Genomic DNA, 9,888 nt, shown 5'->3' with positions numbered 1-9,888 from the left:
CATACGTTACCTACCTACATACCCACCTACCAAGTGTATAAATAAAGAATTTTTTTTGTATACCAATTTGAATTATTATTTATTAATTTAAAAAAATTTTAATAAAAACGTTTTCATTCAGTATTTTTTTGAATTTTAAGTGCATATTGTTGAGTATTTCAGTGCATATATTTGCCTGTTTTTAATGCATACATGCAGACAAATATTTAACACTTTTTCATTGCATTAAATTCACAGCCCTGCTAATGAGGATGTCAGATTTTTAGCGCACCATTTATCTCTCTCTCTGACCCACGCACAATCATTTTAGTGTTTTTTTAATCGTACATTTGGTATGCTACGCGTGGGTCAAAGACCGAAAACAAAGAGTGCGCTGACATCCCAACCAGCAACAAGTTTACACGAGTGAGCTGGGTATGGCTCCATCATCGATAATAAAGATATGGATAGGACATAATGGTCTTATCAGCGGTCTTCGAGGGGAACAATTGAGGCCAAATAAAGTATACCGATATCAAGTATCGACTATCAATATATAGGTGCCTCAATTGCCTTCCCCTCCGGGAACGCGGCCTCAAATGTATTTAACATAGGCGTGGACTATCCATATCTTTATTATCTATGGGCTTCATCCATAGCATGGATTAAGGTGTCAACAATTTAAAGGATCAACTTGATAATCAAACACTTAAGTTCGGCAACCTGCAACTCGGGATCTTTTTATTCAAAGTGTCCTAATGAGTCATAAGAAGGTTAGTTAGGTAAACCTATGGTTAGTTGAAGCCAAAGAGTCAATAGGGCCTTTGCAATTCAAGATCTTTTCCTACGTATTCGGCATTGTTAACATAACTATTCTACCTTTACACTTTTTCTTCCCCCGTCTCTCACAGCTATATACAGGTTCAGCCACTCTCATTCCACACCTCCATATGATCGGTATTCTGTCTATCCATCTCTTCTTCAGTCTTCTCGTCCATCATTTCTCCCCTAAATTAACTTCTATAGCCACTCTCACTATCTCTTATCATACAGTGACCGAACCACCTAAACCTATTCTCTCTTGTTTTCACTACAATATGTACACTACCCTACATTACCCTTAATTAATTAATTTCTTATTCTATCCTCTTTTGTACCTTAATACCTTACTTATTATTCTCATATCTGCTACCCTCACTTCACTTACCTACCCTAACCTTACATTTCTTTTTCATCTTTCCCTTTCATACACCAAACATTCTGAAACCCTGTTGACCCATTTCCTTATCTTCGCCATATCACACACTTCCTAATTCCTATTTACTCAGTCTTTAGTTATCTACAAGTCATCGTACTTGATTATCGGTGAAAATATTTAAATATCATTGAGCGAATTCCCTACTCGAAAGAATTACTTAAAAAAATAACAAACCTCGCCAATTTTCTAATTTTTAACACGACTTTATTGATAGCCGGAATAGTGTTATACCAGTATAATTAAAATACAAATATTGAAAAATTTCGGACAATACATCCTTTGATCAATTAACAATAATAAAAAAACCTACTGAGAAATAAGAAAATACATACCCCATGACGGAATCGAAATCTGCTACGAAACTTAGTCTTCGAAGCACTGAAACGTTCACACATTTCAATCTGCTCATGATATATTATTCCCAGTTTGAAAATTTTCACTGACGAATACCATTTCTGAAATAACACGCATCTTATGCAGTAAAATGTTCTACAATATTCTAATGACCTATGCGTTACAGTCTACAGATATTATATAAACCTACCAATAAATACCTAATATTAATTTTTATTACACAGAGTTTGTATTTTTAAATGTTGTATTCAAGGATTTATTAGTTTTATTTTTATACCTAACAAAAATTACATTTATTCACAAGTCAGTTACCAACTAGAACTCGACTACGAGTAAGACAGCTTTTGGATTGTTCGGACTGGCGTATAATTTATTATTATTATACATTGCGCCTTTGGTAAGTAGTAGTAAACGTATATGCTTCTACGTTACTTAGTTAACAGATTTTCCGCGACAATAAATATTTAATTTAAGTATAAAAAGTAAATGTAAGACCAAAATAATATAAAAACAAACTAACGCATAAACATCGACTCTTCCAGTGAAACCTAGCTGTACTGCAGCACACGCTGTCGTCGAAGAAACAGCTATCTTCATCCGTCTACATCTCGCTCCATCTCCATCTCTCTCTACACCTCGCTAATTGAAACTTATCTAGTATACAATACTAGTATCTTTATGATCTGTAATATATTCTGGTGTTCGATGAAAAAAATTGAAATAAGATAAAAATACATATTTTTTTGGTTTTGAATATGAAAGCTGTGAGATGATCGATATGAATTTTGTGAGAAATCTAGAGGTACTAGAAAACTGAGACGAGTGTGTAGAATGAAATAAACTAAAAAATTGATTGACACAACAATCGCTTAAAAATTATTTAATTCAAATAATGAGATGAACCTTATTAGATCATTTAAATATTCCAGAACAATCCCCCAGTTGTTGGTCGCATGCCAATTTTAACCATATACTAGACCACAAGTTTATAGACATTCTATAATGCATTCTGCTGCCGGTGGCCCTAGACACTGTTGGGGAAATCATATTTCTTTAGTAATTAAATTACGATACGAATTATAAGTTACGTAGGTACTTGTCCAATACTCGACTACCAGAATTTAAATTAAAGAATGTGATATACCTAGGTAACCTATCGATCGATTCTAAAACAGAAACTTAACCTAGGTACAAATAATATCACAATATCAAATAGTGAAATGTAAAAATTTGAAGAAAATTTCCTATAGGTATATCCCGTAAAACCCCCAAAATAAAACGTACGTTTGAGGTGATCTCATAAACCCAAATGTTTAATGCCCGTATCCTGTATGCATAGAAAATGTATGTTTCACATTTAACGAAAACTAAAACTATCGTGACGGAACTGAATTACGAAGAACGTATAAAACAAAAATAATCGTCACCAAGTGATAGGTATAATCTGCTATGTACTTACAAATCATATTAAATAACATTAATCGTTATGTATTTTCTTATTTTGTTAGGTAGGTATAAAAACCTACCTTCCTACTTATAAAAGCATTACCTAATCATTGATTTAAAATTTTAAAAATTATTCTACTATAACAATAAATTAACAGTTGTAGGCAAAGTATTATAATTTAAGGTATTTTTCATAAATCCTAATTTTTGTACACCTATAACAACTGGATTTTAAAAACTACTCTACGTCTAGCGGGTATATAAGTTTGTCTGACAATAAATATTTACATTAGGTCTACCACGTCAACAGAGTAGTAGGACAAAACTTACGTAATTATTTATTCTTCCGGCGAAACGCGTTCCCTTTGAGTGTATAATATTGTCTAGTGTCAGAGCTGTGCGTCTCCGCCAAGCAAAATGCAGCGCGCGTCTTCATATCTCCAATCCAAAAGTTCAGTCTGGAAGTATTGAGATTAATGACATTTATAAAAATAGGCACCTAGCTTAATAACCAGAATGGAACGAAATATGTGAGTATGCATTGGAATCGCTGTTCGTCTCAAACGATTGTCATTTGCCATAGATTATTTATAATTATAACCTAACCGTCCCAATCGTAGAAAATATATATATGGTCCTAACCGATGGATGATGGATATTTTCACATTATTTTCAAAAAAACATTTATTTGTTTCTACTAGACGCAAATGCGGTAAATTGAATTCAAATTTATAATATAGATAACGGTTTTTTTACTTGGTAACCATTTATTTATTACTTGGTTTATAAACAAATTCTAATTGATATAAAATAGTAATTATATAAAAATAGTTTTATTGATCCCAATATTTAAAAATAATGTTTCAAATAAAATAATAAAAAAAATTTAAGAAATATCTATTAATTAATATGTATTACCTAAATTACAAAATAACTAAATAAATTCGTGTTTTTTTTTAAACATTTTCACGCCTCCCCCCTCCCCTTACGAAATTGTGTCACTCCTCCTTAGAGTGGTGCGCCCCTTAGGTTAAGAGCCCTTGAAATAGTGCATGTTAAAAAATCAGCCATATCCTCCCCCCCCACCCCTTGACAAAATCATTTGACTCATTTAGCTAATTTTTGAATTAAGAACGATACATTGAACGTATAAAACTGTACCTACCTACATAATAGTTATCAACCTATTAACCCACCAATAATATTATATTTTTTATTGTGTACACTAATCGATTGGTATGTACAAAATAACGTTAAGTTATAAATAGGACGTGGATTTAAATGCATTAAAAATAAGAAAAATGCCTTAAAAATACGATTTAATGCACTTATATTACAAGGCTTAATAAAATGGCCAGAAAAATTAAAAGTCCAATTTAAACGAATATAAAATAGAATTTAGATAAGTGCGTATAGGTAGTGTATTCGTTATATTTTGAGTTTCATTATAGCACATCAGTCAATCAGATGCTATTTAATATTTTAAAATAAAAAAAAGGTGGATAAGTGGATGTCGCTCTGCTGTACAGTAGGTTACAAGTGGGTCACTGTAATGGATGGTGTTAAATTTGAATTCAATGATATAATATCATTGTATAAGAAAAACGATTCTGAGCGAAAACGGTCAGTCAGCCTATGATATTACCAAGTATATTTGATGATATTATTGTGAATAAAGTAATTTATAAATAACCTATTTACGTGGAGCCTTGTTTTCAATTTTCAATCCTTAGCTATAAAAGTTGAACATTTTATAAATTTTTAACTACAAAATAATTATTAAATTATAAATTTGATAAATTCTGTCCAAATTTGATCTTTAAATGCTTATAAAAAAAAACTGTGCCTATGTATTTTCAATATTTTTCAACTGCTATTGTAAAAATATATCAGGAGTCTTGTATTAAATTTTTACACTTTTTGGCCCAACAGATAAAACTTTATTGATATTTATAGAAAAAAAAACTAAAAAAATTGAAAACTGAAAATGCCCGTAAACAGCTCAAAAAGTGTCAAAATATTTTCAAAATTGTATGGTGTATAGGAAATGCTAATATAAACATTCAGTGAAATTTTCATGTATCTACAGTTATTCGTTTTTGAATTACAAGAAAATAAGGAAATCGGTACATGAGAAATCGAGTAAATATCTAATGTTGTAAAAATATGAATTTAAAACGCTCATAAAAATTTAATTTGACTTTCTTGTAGAAATTTTTTTTTTGATAAAGTTAGACAAACTTATGAGGAATCTTGTATTAGATTTTAAAATCTTAGATTTAAAAAGAAAATTTTTTATGAATTTCTAACTCAAAATAATTTGCAAATTTTCGTGATTTTTCCGTATTTTTTCAAGATTTGAACTTTAAACGTGTATAAAAAAAAACTGTGACTAAGGATTTTTAATTTTTTTCATCTGCCTTTGAAACAATAACCTAGGAGCCTTCTATTAAATTTTCAAGCTTTTTTACCCAACAAATAAAATTTTATTGATATTTATAGAAAAAAAATTTAAAAAAACTGAAAACTGACAATGTCCGTAAACAGTTCAAAAAAAGTCAAATTATTTTCAAAATTGTATTGTGTATAGAAAATGCAAATATAAACAACCAGTGAAAATTTCATGCATCTACGGTCATTTGTTTTAGAGTTACACCAATAACCAAAATCGATTTTGTTAAAAATCGATTTTGCGTAAAAATTCCCGTTTTTCCTTAATTTTTCTTTTGTTTTTCACATCGCTTTTGAAAACTACTGGGAAATTAAAATTTTGACCTCCCCAATGCACCAACGATATTCACTTTCCCATCGAACAAGATACTGAAGTCGAAAATCGAAGCATTATTTCGACTACTTATCGTGTACACAGACACAAAAATAAAAAAATAAAAAAAAAAATAAAAAAAAAAATAAAAAAAAAAAAAATAAAAAAAAAAACACACATCATTGTAAAATCAATACATTCATCGTTTCACTCAGAATCTAAAATTCGCCAGTAATTCCATATTGGCAAGTGTTGTTTTCTATAACTGAAGACATAGTATCGAACATAATAGTTACGTAAAAAAATAGAAATATAAGAAAAAAAATTACCTTTATTTAATTGTATTTAATTTTTTTCTAATAAGTTTTTATAAAATTGACTTTATCCCATATAAATGTTCTAATTTCATTTTTCAATTTGTTGATAATATACGAAACGAATTCTTTGCTTGGAAAGCAATGTTTTAGAAAATTCAGAAAATGCAGTTTATATTTAAATATTATAAATAATAATTGCTGATGCATTGATGCTGAAGAGTGAGGGGGTGGACAATGAGCCGAACCGAAATCTAACATCTTAAACACTTAATATAAACAATTTTTCACACACGGGTCATGGTATGAAAATAAAAAAATATTTATAATTCATATTTATACCGATTTTCTACCGAAAAAATAAATTACTTTAATCTCAATATTATTTATTAGCTAACGATATCTTTGCTCAGAATCGTTTTTCGTTTGTTCGTTTTGTATTTTAATAATTTATACGTGGCTATATTATTATTATTAATAATTATAGTAGTTGTGTTTGTTTTATATCATTAGTTTATTTAGTACTATACCAATAAATTATATATTAATTATAATTTTTAAAACATTGTGATCAAAAAAATAAAAAAAAATGTGATTTTAATTAGAGTCTTGTAATGTACCTACCTATATTTAAAAAAAAAAAAAATATAATAATAACTGTTGAACTTTAAGGGACATAATAGGTAACACATTCGTGTATGTAGTATTACACTGTATAACCTATACGAGTATATGAGTAGGTATTATTATTCATAAGTGCGCACACGTCAGGATAGGCAGTTGACCATTCCGTGAATATACTTTTATGTGTACATGGTTATACATCCCTAATCCCAATGATATAGAATATAGATATTAGGTGAACAATAGAAGTTAAGTATGTGACACTAAATTAATAGTTACCTATATAACTTATAACGTTGTATTTGGAAAAAAAATTACCAGTTATTAATTAAAATTGTATCTTATGACTATTATCAGCTATAAGTCATAACATATATTTTTATAAATTAAACCAAAATATTTATATATTTATATTAAGTACCCTGTATAGGTATGCACCTATTAATTATAATTATTCTACAAACAGGGACTGGAAAAACGACGACGGCGTTTATATCTCGCGTAATTTATACATTTCTAGTCCGGAACTAAAATATGCGCCTACAACACTTGGATAGCACATTTTTCGTGACATTAAATATTTGTTTTAAGTCTTAAAAGTAAATTTAAGCCCCAAAAGAATATAAAAACAAACTTACTTTAATTATCGACTCCTTCGGCGGAATCCGTGACGTGTGTGAACTGCGACGCCCATGAGGAAACGCTCCAGAATACAGCCAGAACTTAGAATATTGTGATTTATGAAAAATAAAATTATACGAAACGCAGTAAGTTTTTTGCTCATATCTTCTTTGCTTATTGAAATTTTAGAATTTTTAATCGACTGTGTCTTCTGCAACGACTTTGAGATTTACCATAGATTAAATAAATAAATGATAGATATTATACTAGGTGCGTCAATATGATGAATCCACGGATATAATATCATGCAACTTTTTATATCAAAGAGTTCTGTGTTAAGGAACAATTTGTTCATAGAAATTTGATATGACAATAAACCAAAATAGTTTATAATTTTGAATTTTAATTATAATAATATGATATAGGTATTATTTAAATTATTATTTTCGTTTATCAATTTAATTATTGATGTGGTGAATAGATATCAGAAGCACAAGAATATTTTTATAAGAGCATATTGTATTTTATGAATTATTAAATAAAAATGTGATTACTGGATTTTAGAGTTAACATAAAGCCATAAACGTATACAGTAAATTCATCAAATACTATAATACCAACTATATTTTTACAATGATGTGTGTTTTTTTTTTTTAATATTTTTAATTATTTTTTCTTGTGGTCTGTGTAAACGATAAGTATTCGTAATAAAGATTCAATTTCCATATATAATATTATATTATAGGCACTCAGTATGTAATCATATGTTTATTTTTAGTTTAATTTAATTGTAGGTATTTAGTAAATAATAATAGGTATACGAAATTGTGTTTTCGAATAGCAATTTATTGTTTGTATTAATACCTACACCATAATAGGGAACTAAAATTTTGTAAATGATGTACAAATGTATTTTTGGTGTTTTAAGGCTGCTGTAAGATCAATTTATGAGAATTCTTGCATTAAATTATTAGGATTATTTGATATGAATAATTATTTTATTACATATAGGTTTATTACATATTGGTAAGTCGATCAGAAACTATATTTACACTGAATGTTAATAGTAAAAAGCTATTAAAATATCTATTATTTGTATTTATTTGTTAATAATAATTAAGACTTAAATATTAGCAGTAATCTTGTTCCTTTCACAAAATGTTTTTTAATTATTTTTAGTTTAATTTACATTTATCCCAAAGTGATCTCTGAATAATCATTCAATGATGAATTTAATAGTTACATTCTCGGTTACATTAATTGGATTATAAATTAAAATAAACTACAGTTTCCAGCTCCTACTACAACATTATTTTATGTTTTTAATTTTTTAAACGCAGTCTGCACCTTGTGTTGGTGATTTTACACGTAATATAATAAAATTGATACTAGTGATGAGTAGGTAAGTACCTACATTTATTTACACGATTATTAACTAAAAAAATATCTATGAAGTATAAACATCCGCATTTCCATTAACTATAAATTCATAATTGTATGAGCTATACATGTTAGATATATTTTTCGAAAAAACTATTTAATAAAACAAGAATAATTCCTATTTGATGTCACACGAGTTGATCTAGCAACTGACTGCTACGACAACTGTGCAATTTTTTTTAAGCATAATACGTTTTGAAAACGTCCAGAAAAGAGTTGGTTTTAAGACTGTCTGTCTTGATAACAACTAATTTAATTTAGAGTGTATTGTTATATTATATTATAATGAAATTAATAATTATAGTAAAATATATAATTGCAAGACATTTAATACCTATATCTATTGCCATCTAGGGTATAAACTACAATAAAAAAGGTGTAAGTATGCTAATAAAATATATGAGGTGTATAATGTATTTATGTATATAAAAATATAAAATATAAAGATTAATAACATTATATTGTTTTAAATACTTTGCGCAAACCTAAGGTGATACCCGGCGTATAGTATAACATGCAAAAAGGTGCGTATTAAACTTGGCGTGGTGAAACGAAGACGGTCCGCGTATTTTATACATTGCGCTATTTGGATTACACTTATAAATGCTTCTACGTCACGTAGTTAACAGATTGTCCGTGGCAATAAATATTTAATTTAAGTCTAAAAAGTAAATGTAAAATAGTAGGTAATAATATGAAAACAAACTTACTCGTAAACATCTACTCTTCCGGTGAAACGTAGCTAGAGTGCCGCCATCGCCGAAGAAACAGCTATCTTCATCCATCTTTATCTAATCATCTCACTCCGATGAGCTGAAACTTGAAAGTATCGAAATATTTTATGAAAATAACCTGATCAAACGAAATTTGCGAGTTTGTGTTACAATTTATCCGGTATAACGAACTGTCCGTTTATATTTGTGGCCTATTATTTTTTTGTTCACTGAAATCAAAATATACAATATATTATATTTATAATACAATAGTATTGCTGAAATTATTAGAATTGTTAACCGTCGCCGACGAATTTCGACAATTGACGATTGCCATAGATATCATAAAATATATTATTTACTATGATAAATCCA

General features: G+C 28.5%; 1 long non-coding RNA gene across 1 annotated transcript; it reads right to left on the bottom strand.

Annotated features, from left to right (window-relative positions):
* Positions 1 to 3,483: 3,483 nt before the first annotated feature.
* LOC132942756 (uncharacterized) lies at positions 3,484 to 9,619 on the bottom strand. Its single transcript, XR_009664310.1, has 3 exons — positions 9,511 to 9,619; positions 7,378 to 7,461; positions 3,484 to 3,495 (listed from the first exon to the last, which is right to left on the bottom strand). It is a non-coding gene; the product is annotated as an uncharacterized LOC132942756 (long non-coding RNA).
* Positions 9,620 to 9,888: the final 269 nt, after the last annotated feature.

The sequence above is a fragment of the Metopolophium dirhodum genome, chromosome 4 (genome assembly GCF_019925205.1).
Source record: "Metopolophium dirhodum isolate CAU chromosome 4, ASM1992520v1, whole genome shotgun sequence".
NCBI lineage: Eukaryota > Metazoa > Arthropoda > Insecta > Hemiptera > Aphididae > Metopolophium > Metopolophium dirhodum.
The sequence above is the reverse complement of the archived record's forward strand: the minus strand, read 5'-3'. Positions and strand labels throughout refer to the sequence as shown.